This window comes from Uranotaenia lowii, chromosome 3 (genome assembly GCF_029784155.1).
Source record: "Uranotaenia lowii strain MFRU-FL chromosome 3, ASM2978415v1, whole genome shotgun sequence".
NCBI classification, from domain to species: Eukaryota; Metazoa; Arthropoda; class Insecta; order Diptera; family Culicidae; genus Uranotaenia; species Uranotaenia lowii.
The window spans coordinates 85,002,577-85,022,205 of NC_073693.1; the positions used below are offsets into that span (position 1 = coordinate 85,002,577).

The window sequence follows — 19,629 nt, forward strand, 5'->3', positions numbered from 1 at the left end:
ACCAAGCAATTTGAAAATTCTTGTTTGATATTGAATTAGTTGAAGGTTGAAATTTAGCAAGATATCTTCAAAATAGTTGTTAAAAAGAACGATAATGCCTAACGTTAAGCAAACCATACTACGCGTATCCACATTGACGGGCACTTCAGGACTATTAAAGAAAAAAAAAAGAAACAAAGGGCAAATCTCAAAAATCTAGGCATTATTCTCAACCATACAAGAGAAAAAAGAATGAAAATTACTTGAAATTAAAAGTTTTCATTGAATCAGAGCAGCTGTGTTAAAATTGTATCTGAGGATCAAACAAGAATTTATGTTCATCTTGAAATGATTTTTAACTCGTTTTCGAACACAAAATCTATAATATTTAAAGAGCAATTTGAGTTTTCCATTTGATTTCTAAAATATTCTGAATAAACCCGGGAAAAATCTAGAAAGTTTTGGCCAAGTTAACTGGGCATTTCGGCCAGATTTTACTTATTTAGGGGAGAATGAGGATACTTGAACCCTGGGGATACTTGATTCTTTAGCTATATCTCGAAACTGGAATGACTTACAATTATCAAATGTTCTAGAAAAATGTGTTGAATGGAGTAAAACAACTTTTCTGTATTCTCAAAAACTTTTAACAAAATATTTTTTTAAGTTATTGAACTTTGTATGAAAATTTTCACAAAATGCGACTTGAAGATCTTTTTGTATCACTTTAAAATGTTTCTGACATGAAAAAATTAAAACAAACCAAGTAATCCAATATAAAAATCGTTAGAGTGTAATATGAACTTCATAATACCATATTTTCAAAACAATGGGGTTCATGGGTTCAATTGACTCCTAGAGTTCAAAATGGTATTTTTTTTTCTTCCAAATAAATCGTGATCATTGCTGATTACAAGATTACGATTATCCAATAACTGATATTCATACAATAATTGTCAGGAAAAAAGGGCTAAGAAAGTAGATTTTCTCTTAGATTTAGAAAACAGCGCCTTGAAGTATGCAATAAAACTAGAGTTGAGACATAGTTTTAAAATTTTCGTCTTTTGACATTTATAAATTGTGAAATGAGAAAAAAAAATTACCAAAACAGTCAATTGACATTCTTTTTTGAAATTTTGTTTGATTTTCCCAAAGGCTAGGGCCCCCGGAATGTAGGATCAGGTCTCGTTGAATAAAGAATCAATTCTCCCTTAACTTAAAAAATATCGCAATTTTTTACTTCCACGAAAATGCTTCTAGTTTATCTACAGGTTAATGTATCATTCCAACTTTTGACTTTGACTTGAAATTACACGCTATCAGAAAATGCAAAAGACGACGAGTTGCTAAATTTTTACAAAAAACATATTATGAAAATAATAAAAGGGGATCAAGTATCCCCATTCTCCCCTAAAGATTTTTTTATTGGATTTATGGCAAGCTAGAATACATCTAAAAAAATTTGGAATAAAAGATAATCAAAGCGATTCTTTATACTTTGATTATTTTTTATTCCACGATAAGTTTTTGATGGTTTTGTAGCTTTTTCAACAATTTTTTAGATATTTTAACAATTATCCAAAATCATTTGAAAATTTTGACAAATGCATAAGTTTATAAACCTGGCCTATTCTGCCGAAAACTAAGCTCAACTATTCAGTGAGCCGAACATTCGGCTTAACGGTTTTTGGGCAGTATTTTGCGCCAAATACTCGCTACATCTCTGATGTGGAGCATTCCTCTTAAGGTTATCTAGGAAAATATCTGACCCGGGATTCGTCGATCTCGGGAGTTTGAAAGCCTTGGCGATTATTCCTCCAGACCATATAAGGATGCAACGTGGTTGTGCAGATATATGTTTTCTCTCTAGCATCCCATCTTCGATAATTTTTCAAAGCGTGTACAAATCCTGACGAAAAAATCATCACTAGATAAACAAACCTTTCAGATCAAAACGCTGTCATTATTTTCTCTGTGTTTTTTATTATATTGAAAGCTACGTCCATTGCATACAAAAGTACTTCTATTTTCGAAACGTGGGGGAAGGGGGTTAGCCGCATAGCTCCTACATAAAATCACTGATCTAGCTAGAATCCCCTGTATTGTTCTTGCTTCGGACGGTTTAAACAAATTTCTTTCAAAATTTTAGAAAAAGTTTCAATTGCATTATTATGGAAATCAATCCACAAAAAATACTCATGGAGGTTGAACTGGCTGCTATCTTACCTGGCAATCAAAGTTGGACTGTGGGTTTAATAAAATTCCAATTGCTTGTCATGTCACCACAGGTTAACCACACTGAATTGATACTGCATTGAGCTTTGCGGTTGTTTTACAATTCTCGTTCAGGTTTAGCTCCGTTCCGTTTATTCATCCGTTCACAGTAGACCACACTGAACCCAAAAATCAACCCTCTCCCAGTATCGTTATCATCCGAGATTTTCCATTGGAACACAGACGTTGCACTCTTTAGCACTCGTTTGGCATCAAGTACATCCCTCCTGCTTCAGCGAATCCTTGTCAATTTCAAAGGAGATGATTGATTCGCCCAACCACAATTGGAGCGGATGAAGTGCTCTGTCCCGAGCTAGACACACTGACCTCCTGAAGGATTCTCAGCAATTTGCGCAAACAGCTGCTTCCGACAGCAGAAAAGATGACCGCACTCGATAAGGATCTTTTTGTGATTCTTTTCCCCCGATACCCAGTTTTGCAGCTGACAAGATATCTGTGGGTAGCAATCTTTTCTTTGATTCCTTGTGCTTAACTTTTTAGCGCGAATCCTTGGAATGGAGAAGCCACACAGCTACTTGGCACTCGATTTAAATTGGAACCATCATCCTTGGTTGGGACTTTTTCTTCCAAGAAAGGCAACGGCGATACACCACACTTCAGCTAACGAGTAGGGATACCGGGCAAGGATTTAACGAACACTTTCATCTCGAACCGGATCTGATCCTTTTTTCGCAAATTTTGTTGTTCTTATTTCTTCCCATTTTTTTTTCTTTCTAGCTGTTGTCGATGAACTTCAACCCTTGCTGGGCCTCCTCAAGTCGTCGATGGATCACCCAGCTCGTCGACAAAATCGACAGCAAACCGATAGGAATAACAACTATGTAGCTATGCTTCAGTGAACTTTTTCCCATTCGCCATGGGGTGTTAATGAAATATGCTTAACACAACACAAAACCGAACGAACCGTGCTAATCACTTTCTCATTTTTCTCTCCCACCCAATGTGGTGCATCTTCTAGCGTGTTTTAAAAATAGAAATCCGTTGGGAAACCTTTGATCACTCGGCGAAAGCTTTGAAGGATAATGTTAAGAAAAATCTAACTTGGAAGTTGACTCCTCTTTTAATCCATTAACCACTTGTGCTTAAACCGTTGAACTCATTGAAACACCATAGGATAAATTTCGACGAAATATTCAACCGATACTCAAACTCGACTTTAAGAATTTGCCGGTACTGTTTTTCCGAGAGAAGAAAAATTTTCACTCCGAACGCGTTGCTAGCCGGCAAACGACTGACTGCCTGAGCGTTGGGCTCAGGCAGGGGGGATTGTTTTGATAGGGGATGGATGATGCGACTTCCGAGGTTGTTGCTGGGAGAGCCCCCAACATGCTTTCCGATGCTAGGTTGTGTCAAGAAAAAATATAAAAAAGGTAGGTTGTATCTGTTACCGTCATATTTAAAAATTATTTTAACCACAAATGCCATTTCTTCAACAGTATTCGAAAATGTCAAATTAACTTTAATCAAAATTAGAATTTTAAACTCAGACACATCCTCATGATGCTTAATCACACTGATGTTGTTGCGCGACAAATCTAGTACTGCTAGGTATAAGCGCCAAAACGAACAGATAGCATCCGAGATATTAACCAAACAGTAGCGCTACAAAGAGCTCCATACAAGAGTTTATAGAATTTGGGAAACTTCCCGATCAGGAGAGCATATCAAAATAATAACTCAAACGTATCTCACCTAGATATTTATATCTGATTCAGTTATAATTAAGTACTCAAAATTTTTTATTTTAGGTTTCTCCAACATGAATTATATCTTATTCTGATTGACAGACTTGAATGAGGTTGAGTTCATTTTCAATGATAAAGATTTTTTTTCGGATTGTCCTCAAATAAAATGATTATATCTTATTTTGATATACGAACAACTTTTTCTGAAACACGGACATCGAAGTCAACGGCCCAAACCGTACTTTAATCAGTTTCGCTTGAATCTGTCGATAGAATAGAATCAAAATTTTAGGAAACCATAAATGGAACATGGTTTCAGAAAATAATGTGGGTTATTGACATTCCACTAGAAAGTTTTCTCGAAGCATGCATATCTAGATAAGTTATAATTTTGATAGGTTTTGTTCTGCCTAAGATCAAACTATGCTATCTGAACGAGATATAATCTAGATCGGAGCATATCAAAAACTGATATAATTTAGCTATGATCGTATAGATTTTCTGTTAAAATTTGAGATATTTTAACATCCTACGAGTATTGAATTATAACTCATTTAGATAGAAAATAAATTAGTATCAAAATATCTCATCTTAATATTATTTTGTTTTCTCCTCCTGATCGGGTTGTAGGAACAGGCATAGAAATAAAAAGGAAATTAGCTCCTAATGTTATTTGTTAATAATAATTCGGCAAAATTTGGCATGAAAAGGTACTTGCAAGACACGCCGACAGAAATACCTTTGACTTTTTAATAAAAATTTTCGAATAATGTGCAAACAGCTCTCACATAAGAACAAACACTCAGAAGTGCATTTTTCATAAATGCAATACAACTCTTAAATAAATCTATAAAATATCTTAATCATTTTAAATCTTCTTCTAGTACAAAAACAACTCAAACACTCCGTTGATTTCAGAAAAAAACCATCAAATTTATTAATTTGGTTAACAGAAAACAGGATAAAATTCCAGTTTTTTCAACCAGGTTTTTTCCTAGTTAGAATGCTTTTCAAAACAGAACTTTCGTAAATTTAGCTTACAAATATCTCCATCAATGTTTTTGAATGAATGTTTTTGTGAAAATATCACTTTTTCATTCAAAAACATTTAAAATACTTAGGTGTGTTTTCAGTCGCAAGATAAACACCAGTTTTTGAAACTCAATTTATCGCTTATTAGCTATAAATATTTTATCAAAAAATATTTAAAACACTAGAAGAAGACCTAAAAGTTTATTCTACTTACTTTTTAAGAGATCTCTGAAGTAAAAAGCCGTAGTAATATGAGTTTTAAATTCATCGAAAATTTACACCCCTTTGTTTACCTTTTTTTCTAACTACGAAACGTCAAACGTTTACCTGGCATCGCGAATGGCTTTACTCATGCTGGCGCTCTAGGCTTTTGGTGAATCTGTTGAAGTTTTAAAGAGGGTATTTTTTGTGAAAAAGAGTATCGTTTATAATCTGAAATCTGACTAGACTTATAAAATTGGTTCTTAAGATTTTGCCTTCATCTATATAAGTTCGAATACACTTTTTAACCAAATGGTGTGGTAAAGCCGTAGCATATATGTACATCAGTAAGAGTAATTTTGTGCTATCATCAGACAAACTATTTCTGGTGTCGAAGAATTAATTTTCATTCAGTGTTCGTTTTTTTCACACCAAAAGTACTGGTACAAACGAAAAATCCAATTTATTGAACAAAATAAATAGTTTTCAGATCACCTAATATGTCTCCATTGGTCAAATTCTCATAATCATTGATGTTGTCGAGAATAAACAGTTACAGAATTCCTAAACTTGTCTCATATAAAATCTATTTTTTCGTATTATGTGTGAAATGTCGAAAATGTAGCTACGTGCTAGCTGATTTTCATCAATAAGCCTTTCAACGTGATGGAGGATAGAACTATTTTACATCATAAATAGACGAAAACCATTCAATATGTGCTTTTGTAATTTTGTATTAAGTTAACATTGGTAATTAAAGGTTTTTTTTGCTAATTTTGCTTGTGGTGTTTATTTTTATAGGCCACTAGCTGATCCCGTACGAACTTCGTTTCGCTAACAACAGTAATAGTGTGATCAGAATGGATGTTATTGCTTGAATAAAACAAAATCTCGATATTCCTAACACTGAAGAAAAATACCTTCGCTTTAAGAGTATCCTATTTGATAAGTTAAGAACCCACCTTCATAAACTACATATCAGTTTCTTTTCGAATCTCGTTATTGAATTCGTACATTAATCCGTTAAATTTTCACGACAATGTCGCAAAAACGGCAGATGGTTCAAAAGAATTATCCTTTTTCATTGCACAATAATTCAGAATTAAACGCATAAAATTCCTGTGCTAAATTTTCAAATCGATTCTATGCTTTTCGACGCCATTTTTAGCTGTTAATATGGATGACACATTTTTCTGAAATTTAAACTTATAATTCAACATAAGAGATAAGTCGTCCCTTTAAACCCCACTGTGCAAATATCAGCACTATCGGAAGCAGTTTATATGGATGGCCAATTTTTGATTACAGCAATGGATAGATTATAGCAAAAACAGTGAATTGCTATAATGGATCACTTCTTTTGCTGACTCTCTACATGAAATTTGACACATGAAAACGATTACTAGTCTTTTTAAATCTCTGTAGGTAAATTTTCACCACAATCTAATGCATTACTACGAAAATATTGAAAAACAATGAAAACGTCATATGGCCGACCCCTTTCGCCAACCTGTGACCCGAAATTTCACACCTTTTCCAACCCTGATCCAAAATTGAATGCTTGAAATCAATTGCCCACACCTTAAAACTGCCACTCCCAAAATTTTGTTTCCACCTGAAACATAATTACGACAATATTGCTTAAACAGTGAAAAGTTAATATGGACGACCTCTTTGGCCGACCCTTGATCCAAAATTTGAAACCGGACATCAATTTCCCATCCCTTTAAACCTCAATGTAAAAATTTTCATCTCAATCCCATGTATAATAACGTCAATATCGCAAAAACAGTAAAGAGTATGAAGTATGGACTCCCCCTTTTGCCGACCCCTTACACAAAATCTGACACTTGAAATCGATTGTTCATCCCTGAAAACTTCCATGTGCCAATTTTCATCTCATTCTTATGCATAAAAATGTCAATATAACTAAAACAGTATTTGTGTAGTATGGATGACCCATTTTGTCGGCCCCTTATACAAAATTTGATACCTGAAATCTATTGAACGTCTTTTAAAACGCCCGTGAACCATTTTTCAACTCAATCCAATGCACTATGTCGTCAATATGGCTTAAATAGTATTTGCGTTGTATAGACGACCCCTTTAGCCGACCCCTGAGCCTAAATTTGATACCTGAAATCAATTGCCCATCTTTCAAAACTTCCATGTGCAAATTTTCATCCTAATTCGACAAAAACTAACGTCAATATCGTGAAAACAATATTTGTCTTGTATGGATGACCCCCTTCAGAAGGGGTCCTATCCGTTGAACCTATATATATATATATATATATATATATATATATATATATATATATATATATATATATATATATATATATATATATATATATATATATATATATATATATATATATATATATATATATATATATATATATATATATATATATATATATATATATATATATATATATATATATATATATATATATATATATATATATATATATATATATATATATATATATATATATATATATATATATATATATATATATATATATATAGATAGGCTCGTTGAACCGGTGTGCTTTGCTACACTTTCCAAAAATCATTGAAAATTGTAGAACCTAGTAATTTAACACGTGGGTTGATTTTTCTTAGTTTTTCTAACACGGCTTCTTTTTACACGATTTTTTTTCCAAGGGTACGATTCTTCTACACCATAGGTCGGCAACCTGCAGCTCGCGTGCCGCATGCGGCTCTTTTGATGTAAATCTGCGGCTCTTTAGTTCCTTGCGCTAATATTATATATATTTTGAATATTTATAAAATCGTGCTTAAGCGATAATTGGCTCTTGTCACCAGGCACACGGATTTTCATGAACTCATAAGAGAATTTTAAAATTGAATCCGCTGTAGAAAATGCGGAAAGGACAAAATGGCAAAATACCATTTTTTGAAGCCTAATTTAACAATGTTTAGCTTTTCGAAGCATCAGCATAAAGATTAAGATATAATTTATCATCATTCGTAAATGCAAAGCATAACTGTTGTTTGAAAACAACAAAAACTTAATTCAAATTATTTATTTCTAAAACGTGTGTATATTTTTAAATTAATCGAACACAAAAGTGGAGCTGTAGCTAACAGGAAGATCCAAGTTAATAGTTTTCAAAAAAAAGTTCTTAGATAGCCTCTGTTTTGTTATTAGTCCTCTATGAAAATTTATCAGGCGAAATTTCTAAAATCGTATAAGAATTAAACAATCATTGCGCAAAATATTTACAACTTTGATGCGTAACAACATAAAAATATTGGAAAAACCTCCTGAACCTTATCTTATTAAGTTGAATTGAAAACGATAATTTTAATGTATCTAAATATAGATACCTCATTAGCATTGCAGACTGCCCGATTTTAACCGGCCTTTGCCAGATTTTCAAAGAAAAAAAAAATGAAAGATGCGAGGTCAGGTCCGGTTGCCCGAATATTGAGAAAAAGTTCCTGGTTTTTTTTCAGGATTATTAATAATTTTTATGAAACTCCAAATTTTCAACTTGCATAAATTCGGAATGGAAAATACGTAGGTTTTGGCTGGATTTGCTCGGGTAATATACATATACAAATTGGAAAGGCTGCTCAAGAAATATCGGTTTAAACAGGAAATAGATACATCAATTCAAATTAAAAATATCATAACTAGCAATTGAGAATTACAAATTATTGTTTACAGCTTTTTAAACTCGATTAAGCATTGACAGTGATTGAAAAATTGAACTCTGGAAATCTATATGAAAACTTAATCACATGCTTAATATTTGCAATCAGTAAACAAAGGACCTTTATACCCCGAAGCAGTTGTTTTTTTTATAATTCAATTGTATGTATTTGATAAAAATTAAACCTTTGAGTCTTTGAACATATTTAAAATTTCAAATGTGATGCATATATTTACCAAAAGCACACAAATTTTGAACGAAGTTTTAGTAATGAACAAAACTTTTTTTTTTCATTTTCTATTAAGAGTTAATCACCGTTGATTTATTTTTATTTATTTTTTTGAGAAATTTTAAAAGTATCCTTGAACTGATTTTGCCAATTAAAATGTACTGTTGTCACTAACTTTCTTTGAAGGCTACACAATCACATTATTATAGATTTAAACTGATCTAACCACAGATTTTTTTTAAGTAATCTGAGCTTTTGCAATCAATGATGAATAATATACAATGTAATGAATTTCATTTATCTTTCAATTGGAAGAACAATACTGGAGAATCACATGTGACATAAAATAATATTTTTGAATTTTCCAGATGCATAAAATTCTGAAGACACCTTCGTGACGTCGTGACGATCAGAAAAACAATTCTGTTCCATTTGCTCGATTGTATGCTTGTTCTTATGTCATATTTGGTTCCATATGTTAGATTAGTTTTTGGTTTATGCAAAACAATCGTCTGTGAGCTCCTGTCTTCTCTAACTGTATCCCCAATTGAAGGAGAAAAAAGCAAATAACCATTCAACGTATCCAAATGCTTTCCCATGCCAAAGTTGTTTCCATTTGCTCCAACTGGGAGAGTCAGTAGTACCAAATATTCACAGAGACATTCCTTGTGCTCAAATACCCTTCCAAGCCAAATTTCGTTCCATTTGCTGGGCTAGTTCCCGAGTGATGTAAAAAATTGAATGGGAGCACCCTCCTTCCTTAAATCTCCGACTTGAAGAACAGAAGGTTCTCAAAATATCCTAGAAACTTTTCTCGTAATCAAATACCTTCCCACACCAAATTTGGTTCCATTTGCTTGATTATTTTCCCAGTAAAGGTGAACATTGTAATGGAGCCTTTTTCCAACTTTTTATCATCTCACTGGAAGGAGGGAGGGGTACCAAATATTTATAGAACTATTCATCGTACCAATATACCCTTCCAAGCCAAATTTGATTTCATTTGCTCGAATAGTTTTCAAGTTATGTAATAAAAAGTAATTCCTATATCTTCACTGGAAGAAGGAAAGGGTCTGAAAAAATCATAGAACCATTTCTCGTATTCCACTACACTCCCATGTCAAAATTGGGTCCATTAGCTTGATTAGTTCTCCAGTTATGTAAAAACCTGTAAGGTAGCCCCCTCCCCTTCCTATCTCGACACTGGAAGAAGGAATGGGTTCCAAATATTTTAATAATCATTCCTCGTACCCAAGTACCCGCCCATGCCAACCCAGATAACCAGAAATCGTAAAATAATGTTCATTGTACATTGTATAAGCATCCAGTTTAGATTGGAATTGTATAAACATAATGTTGTAGAGAAACCAAGTTATATTTTATCGTTTATGGTTTGTATAGTTCATTATAAACGATAACATTTTGTTAATCGTATAGAAAGATCAATAAAGTTGTTTTGAATCGCAGTAGAATTGTGTAAAGCTCAATATTCAATCCCACGGTACAAGTAAGCAATCTTTCATGCTTGCGATCTATGATGTCATATTATTTCCATGAAAGGTCGAACAGTAATTGTGAGAACATCGTATAATGGAATTTTAACAATCTATTCGTACTTGTCATTAAAAGTTGCTTATTGAGATAAACTTAATCGGAAAATAATTGATAATAATGCAATTTCTTTGCTAAGTAATATCGTAATCATCTTATGTGGACAATTGCAAAAATTGGAAATCCTTGACGAAGTTTGTTGCAAAAATGAAGGCAGTTTTATTTAAGAGAAAAATTATAAAAATGAAAAAAGTGGCACATATAGTCGGCGTTTGCAAAAACAAAGGCGAAAAAATTCCGGTTTTGTGATAAACGATTCCATAAAATCAGATGCTGCTTCTAAGACGTCTCCGACAGAAAAAGATTCACTGTTGTCCCACAAAGTGTCCCATGGAAGTTAAGAACTGTTCGATTCTTTAGAATCCAGCAAATTCAATATTTCGGGTAATGTTTGTTATGAAAGCAATGTATGAATGATAAATAATACAACCTAATTTAATTTTAGCAGCAAATCCTTTGCTTGACACTGGAGAATTCTGTCGATTGTCGAATCGTTTAACAGTACAGTAAATAGCTTGCTAAGATCGATATACAAAAAAACGGCATCTATAAATAGATTTGGAGTCCAAAATGATGCAGTCAGTGGTATTTTATACGATCAACTGATTTTTAAAAGGAACTCTCAAGTGTACATGAACAAATTTGCTTGTTTGTATCAACATGAAATGGCGCCGAGGAAGTATCGAAGGACAGGGATCGGAACATTGTGATAACAATAAATTGTATTAAATGGTAAAGAAAGTTATGAAAACCTCAGGCTACCTGCAAAAGGAAATTGTAATGAAATTGTAAGACAGGCAATAGAAAGTTGTAAGTTGTACAATCCTAAGACTTTATGCAAAGCAAAGTTGCTATCAAATTGTTGAAAACGCAATACAAAGTTTATATTTTCAAGGTGAGCAAAATTTGGTCCGTATATTGCCTCCACTTTGGTACGTACAGGCTCATATTGAATATTCTATACAACTTTTTCATATTGTACAAAAGTGTGTATATCTCAGAAACAACTGAAATATATAGACCAAAATGTTCACTGGGGAGCACCATGGTGATGAAAATATTATTAACTATATAACACAGCTACCATAATGAAAAACTCAGATTTTCCTCTTTGTGATTTTAGTGCACTCTTGTGGCGACATTGCCTAACTTCGGAACAGTTTTGCGAAAAACGAAAACCGAATGTCCCGTCTGTTTGTCTGTGCTATTAGCGTTTGTGTTTAAAAAACTCTCAAAGATAAAAATGGTTTTGACATTCTTAACATTATTGTTTTGAAAAAAAAAAAGTGATGTGTCATTCAAACGCGTTATCATTCATCTGTAAATGCTGTTTTGACAAAATTTATCTCTAACAAATTTTCCTACTTTAAGCAAAACATGAACCCGAGAAAAAGTCCGGCCAAAAAAACGAATTCCAATGTCGCTTTGATCACCGTAAAAGCTAGCGAAAGTCGTTTGAAAAGCAATCGAACGCTGCTTGCTAGGAGCAGATGCAACAAAAAAACCGGTGGAATCTTTCGACGGTTTGTGTCTGTCACAGTAATGTACCGACTTGTGCTCCACTCGTAGAATGTAGTTATGTTTCGCTTGGTTTGGCACTCCACGTGATTCGGATGCGCGGGGACATTCACTATCTAAAACAGTTTCCCACCATAAATCATCCCCATGTTTGGAGAGCCGTGCGTTTTTCCCATAGCACACAGGAAAAAAATGTCAAAGGATGGTTATTACACTGCACTATGGGGGAAAACGGTCAGCTGTTAGTTTTCACAGATCAATCAGTCTATGGTTTGTGAACTTTCAATACATCAATTTTCAATGAAATGAAGTGTTTTTCGTTGTTGGAAAATAGTAAAGTTGTTTTTTTCAGGACCTCGAATCGTTGTAAGTATACTCTAATAGCGTTTTGGCAAACATATTATAATCAACATTGGTAACTCAGCATGCTGCATATACTTCAGCAAGGACATGTATATCAGCACCACCTCCTGGAGAAAGTTCTTACTAAAAGGAAATTTTAAGCATTGAGGTACTGAGGAAACTCTGAACATTCTTTCCATCAACCGTGGGTTCGCGTCTTAACTACAAAAGTTCGTGTTTGAACTTGCATTTCTATGACCATGCAGAAAATTTTGTTTAGGTTTTATTTTCAACATAGGAATTTCAGCCTACTCCAACTTTTCTTCGTGTAGCAAAGTATGTTGCTATGGTTCTCAATTTGTGTTGTTTTCTGCCGAATGGAAAAAAGGTCCCGACTGACGGACTATGCTAATAAATCTACAATTTGATATTCTAATGTCATTTGAATTGGAACAATCATTGATGGAAAACATGTTGAACCGATAAATCAAAATCATATTTTGAATATAAAATTCATTAACGAAGTCAACTTACTTATCATGAAAAATATTATGAAAAAAAGTAGATATACTTGTGTTGTATTTAGTATAGTTATATTATCAGATCGGGACACAAAGTTTTGGTGATAATGAGCTTAACAGTTTTCGCCAGAAGCTTTCGAAATTTAGTCTAAGGCTCATGTTCGTAAGAACTTTCCTCACATAGAGGCGCGTTTCAAGTGTCCTTCAAGTTTCTGGGGAGTTAGGAATATTCCTACTATTTAAAACCTACTGGCCCAATACTCCCGGGAACTAGCTCAGCAGCAGGAGACCCCTGAACTGTGTCTCAGGGTCGGCCTACTACTGGGTAAACGGAGGGAACGCGGAACAAAATCTAACTGGGTAAGCTGCGGAGTTCCTTGCCAAATCAAAAGAGTTAATTTAATTGAAACTTGAAATTTTATTGACTTTTACTCGTGGGATTTATCATTTGCTTAAAGAAGTGTGGGTGTGGGTGTGTAGTGTGGTTCAGGGGCACTTCTTATATGGGGTGTACATACCGTCGACGGATTTTCTTTGGGTACTCGTTGGCGCGCTTCAGGATCCTGCTCGTTGGACCGATGCTCGATGATGCTGTTGAACTCCTGCTTGGATGACCAAGAGTTCGCTTCGTGGCTAGGGTTGACTGTCCAAAATAAAGTTTTTTGGACTGTTGGAGTTTGCTTTATGGCGTCTTCCTTCGTTGACACAATCGGCGGACCACAGCAAGGCCGTATTGGTCGCGCCGAGAGGGGGTTAAGGCCCTTGGGCCTGAGACAACTCTCCTTGGTAATAATGGCTCCACGGGACCAGAGAGACAGGTCTTTTACGGGTTAGGCGTAGACAGTCAAAGACTGCCTAGGCCGACTCGTGTGTGGTGTGAGGTCATAAGGTGAGGTTCATAAGTTGCGGATCATTTCCACCCCATACCAGTAAATTTTACCTGAATGATCCAAGTTTGTCGGACTCTTACAGCCACTTAATTATAACGGAAATACTTAAAACACTCACAACATTCACACACGAACGCCAAGATAAAAATGACACATAACGGAAGCTGAGTCATTTTCCTCTTTTTCCATTCTCCTATGTAACCGTTGTTACAAAACGCATTAGATGTTTTTTCAGTGTTGCTTTATGTTTGATGTAAACTGTAGTGTATTTTGTTAATTGTTTAGGGAAATAGGGAATTTTGATTATATTAGTTAGTTTTAAAATTTAAAAACAAAATATACAAAAACAGAATTTGTTAGATTTAAGCAGGCGGGCTTCAAAATAAGGCGTTCATAGTACCACGAACAGGGAGGGGTGGTCCTCCATCTTGGGTGGCATAATCGGAGGTTGGCATAAGAGTAAAGAAGAGGGAAATGACTCAGCTTCCGTTATGAGTCATTTCCATCTTGGCGTTCGTGTGTTAATGTTGTGAGTGTTCAAAAATAAGTTCGTTTTTTTATGTGGCCTTTAGTGTCTTTTGGATCATTCAGGTAATGATAACATTTATGATCAATGTGGTTGTCCTCTAACCGCAGAATGGTTGATTTATAGGACCTTTTGATCTTGGATCAAGTTTTACCCGAGAATCCTCACACTACACACGAGTCGGCCTAATCAGTCTTGTACTGGTTACGCCTAAACCGTAAAAGACCTGCACTCTCTGGTTCCGAGGAACCATCAACGCAAAGGAGAGTTGTCTCAGGCACAAGTGCCTTAATTCCTAAGGAGACCCCCTCTCGGCGCGACCAATACGGCCTTGCTGTGGTCCGCCGATTGCATCAAAGAGGGAAGACGCCATTGCCAACCATCCTCAGAGCGCAACATCCTCCAAGTTGTGCCCAAATCAGCCACGTTCACACCCATCCAGAACCCGAAAATCATCGAGAGCAGAGCTACAGCCAGAATCCGGTAAGCGCGCCAACGAAAACCGTCGACGGTAGGTACTATTGAACCCACACCACACACCCACACCCACACTTAATTGAATAAAAACCAAGCATCTCAAAATTCAATCTTTAAAGTTCATTTGTTTAGCAAGAAATACCACAGCTTACTCCGTTAAATTTTGTTCCGCGTTCCCTCCGGGTACCCAGTAGTAGGCCGACCCTGAGACATAGTTCAGGGGTCTCTTGCTGCTGAGCTAGATTTCCGGGAGTGTTGGACCAGTAGGTTTTACCTATGCCAACCCTTTTTTGCGCCACCCAATATGGCGGACCGCCCCCACTGTTCATAGTACCATGAACACCCTCTATGAAGCCCGCCCGTCTAAATCTAACAATACATGTTTTTGAATATTTAAAAATCCTCATTCTAGCTAGTATAATAAATAATCCCTATTTTCCTAAACATAAATTCAACAAAATACACAACAGCTCACCTATAACGATTTGCAATATTAAAAAAAAACTAATACCTTTTGTAACAACGGTTACATATTATTATATTTGGTTTTGGTTTATAGCACGATCACAGTGGCAAACTTTTTCTTTATAAACAAACGAAATCATCACCCGGGACGATGCAAACATATGGTTGCTACACTCACACTCATGCTCAACCCCATCCTTGACAACTTTTACGGGTCGCAACCAGGGGACTGAGATAAACGGAGAATCATCGTCAATGATCAAACAAATTTTGCAGCCAATGATTGAATTTGTGGTAATTTGTGGCAATTTTTTAGAAAGAATTAGAAGGTTCAAGTTAAAATGAGAGAAACGGGTTCTCTCTTGATTTCAATCCCTTGGTTTTAACCAAGGGATTGCAGTGGAGCGAATTCTTTGCATTTGGAATGGTAATGATCAAAATTCAACAACTGCTTAACAAATTGCAACAATTTGCAAAAAATTTGTTTGATCATTGACGATTATTCTCCGTTTATCTCAGCCCCCTGGTTTTAACCCTCATCCGCACTAGATTTCGTTATCTTTATCAGCACTAGGAGTGTTAATTTGACACTCCAAGCTAAATTTTTATCACAGGATCTGCGTCACTGAACACAGAATGTTGAAATATTCACAGATTTCTAAGATTTTTAAATCTTGATTTTTTTTTTGTTTTGATTATAGTCATTTTACCATCTTTATGGCATTCGCGACTTCATCAACGTTGCAATTGGCGGATCGTTATTGAAAAACTTTTCCGGTGCAATTGTGTTCGATGTTTACTCTTGGGCTCGAACTCGCGGACATCGGCTCAGGAGACAACAGACTTACCAACTGATCTATATCACAAGCCACAAATTTTGAATGGATTTCCAAAATTATATTTGGTCAATATAAAATTGAGGTTTCTTAATTTGAATTAGAAAAGTATGATAAGATTTTCAATGTAAACTAATTTTTCCCAACTAAAATATATAAAAAAGACCCAATTTATCATAAACTTTCAATTAAATTAAAGGAATTAGCATGAGCTTGCGGTTTCAAAACTTGAGCAAAAGTGGTGGACTTCTGAATGGATGAACGAACACAATGACAGCAGTAAGAGCGGAACTCGCGGAGAACTAGGTTGCCATACTTTAATTTAATGTGGCTTGTGATTTACTAAGCTCAGTTGGCAAATTAGTTGCCTAATTTGTCGATGTCTAGGAGTTAGAAAGCAGCGATTGAAATTTTTTTGACGATTCTTTGGTTTAAAAAACACGGTTTTTGATTGTGTATATCTATACCTATTTACAACGCCGGAGGTCAGATGACCCCTTACACTGTTCCCGCTAAAAATCTGTTGTTTCTCAACCGATTTTTACAAAATTTATAGTTTTGGAAAGCTCGTAACATAACTGAAACATATATATCAGACAATAACCAGCTACAATTATTGATTTAAGAGTTATTCGAAGTCTAAGAAAAAAGTCTGAAAAAACATGCTTCGGGAAAAAGGCGGGAAGCCTCTCAGGTTACGATTTTTTGTGGTCATGATCAAAAAAAAAATTCATAGAAAATATATCATTATGCGCGACATATATAGCTATAGCTTCTTACTTCAGCATTCTTATGAATAAAGTGAAATTTTTTTGAGCGTTTTAAAGCGAGAAATGTTATCGAATTGAAAAATCTGAGAAGGATTAGGGTTAGTGTGAATTTACGTTCAATTTCTATCAAGTTTGTGTTAAACGTTCTAAAACGTTCTTCAAACTACATTGACACTTAAATTTTCATTCACTTTAACCCAATTGACCAATGACATATCCAACAATCAGGAAATAAATTTTTTTTTCGAAATTTGTTTAGATCATGGTCAAAATCCAACCAAAAATTTTAGTAACATATGTATTTTGTTCCTGAAAATAACTAAATCATTCCAAATTAAAGAGAAAATGACTCTAAGTCTGAAACCTTCACTTTCATACCACATCTTACTTCATTCAGACTTTGAATGCTGTTTCTGATCCACGAAAAAACTTGGAGCACTGATTTTGAATTTTGAATTAAAATGATTAGTTCCAAAACTTGAAAAGATAACTGAATCTTGAATAAAATCATCAACCATTTTTTGTAATATTGATAGATTAACGGCTTTTCAATCAATTTTTGTAATCAAAACGATTGTTATTTACTTCTGTCCATGGACAGTAGTAAATAACAATCGTTTTGATTACATAAATTACAAAAAATTTAACACAGTCGAATATCAAAAACAATTATCAACTATTGTTATTGCATAGAGCGACATATTTCATTAAGTCTACTCATTTTTCGCCAGAATTGTCCTAGATCGGTGCCTATAGGTGAAAAATGTGACATTCGGCTGAATCACAAGCCGGCGCAATCGACTTTAAATTTGTATGAAGAGTTTCGGAAAAAAAATGATGAAAAATCAACTTCGATTATGTTTTTGGTACTATGTTTTGTGGGTTTACCATTTCTACTCTATTTAGCTAGTTATTTTATTTGATTTTTTTTCTAAATGTAGAGCTGGATCCAAAGTTTAAAGAAAAGGCTGAAGGCATTTTTTTCATTTTTATTTTTATATATTTATTTATTTTTAAAGATATACACCGTCTTTGCCGATTAAAGCTTTATAGACTGAATAATTGACGTGGACAACTTAAAACCACATATTTTAACACATAACTTAACATATAACAACACCCAGTACTGAGATGGAAATCGATTCCATGCCATCAGCGGATCAGCGATTGCCGTCTTACCACGCGTACCACTCGAACACCAGGACGTACAATCCAAAAAAAAAAATCAGATTTTTTTTAAAGAAAAATACAAGTTATGAGAAAACGAATATAATAATAATAATAAACAAATTTAATTAAAATTTAAGTGAGAATTTGAGATCACTTATCCTAAAAGTAATTTGTATACTAGGCTTCTTTCGTAATTGATTTTTGTAACAATTTAAGCTTAATTTTCAAATCAAGTTGAGAGAAAAATAAAACAAAGTAATTGTGTATGATTTTTTTTAATATTTCAAAAAGCCTTAAGCATGTGCTAAGCATTCGTGCACAATAATCTGAAAAAGGAGATACGATAGACATTTTTATATCTCTAGTACGTAAATTATTTTTGACATTTTCTTAATACATATTAAAGGTTTAGCGTTTAAAAACTGTTGAAAAACGACATTTCATCACTTCATTCAACGATAACTTTTTTAGTTTTTAGTTTTCATCGTTTCTCAAAAAAGAAATAACTTACAGTTTTTTACATTAATGACAGCCTGTAATACCACTAACAGTCTAACTTGGATATGCAAGAACCCAGGTAACCCAATTTTATTTTTCGCTTAAAGAGGTTTCTCACTTATCCAGGTTAAAGAGGTTCTGGAACATTTCTTCTTTCTCATAGAGTTTTTCTTAAATTCTGATATTTTGACAGAGAGAATCCATAAAAAAGCAATTATCGATTGTTTGTTTGTTTGTTTGTTTGTTTGTTTGTTTGTTTGTTTGTTTGTTTGTTTGTTTGTTTGTTTGTTTGTTTGTTTGTTTGTTTGTTTGTTTGTTTGTTTGTTTGTTTGTTTGTTTGTTTGTTTGTTTGTTTGTTTGTTTGTTTGTTTGTTTGTTTGTTTGTTTGTTTGTTTGTTTGTTTGTTTGTTTGTTTGTTTGTTTGTTTGTTTGTTTGTTTGTTTGTTTGTTTGTTTGTTTGTTTGTTTGTTTGTTTGTTTGTTTGTTTGTTTGTTTGTTTGTTTGTTTGTTTGTTTGTTTGTTTGTTTGTTTGTTTGTTTGTTTGTTTGTTTGTTTGTTTGTTTGTTTGTTTGTTTGTTTGTTTGTTTGTTTGTTTGTTTGTTTGTTTGTTTGTTTGTTTGTTTGTTTGTTTGTTTGTTTGTTTGTTTGTTTGTTTGTTTGTTTGTTTGTTTGTTTGTTTGTTTGTTTGTTTGTTTGTTTGTTTGTTTGTTTGTTTGTTTGTTTGTTTGTTTGTTTGTTTGTTTGTTTGTTTGTTTGTTTGTTTGTTTGTTTGTTTGTTTGTTTGTTTGTTTGTTTGTTTGTTTGTTTGTTTGTTTGTTTGTTTGTTTGTTTGTTTGTTTGTTTGTTTGTTTGTTTGTTTGTTTGTTTGTTTGTTTGTTTGTTTGTTTGTTTGTTT

General features: G+C 34.0%; 1 protein-coding gene across 1 annotated transcript in view; it reads right to left on the reverse strand.

The window, feature by feature from the left end:
* LOC129754906 (uncharacterized) overlaps positions 1-3,492 on the reverse strand; it is a 149,020-nt gene extending 145,528 nt beyond the window's left edge. Inside the window, exon 1 of the mRNA XM_055751169.1 lies at positions 2,206-3,492. The gene's annotated coding sequence lies outside the window, so the exon portion shown is untranslated. The remainder of the gene's footprint in view (positions 1-2,205) is intronic.
* Between the last annotated feature and the right edge of the window lie 16,137 nt (positions 3,493-19,629).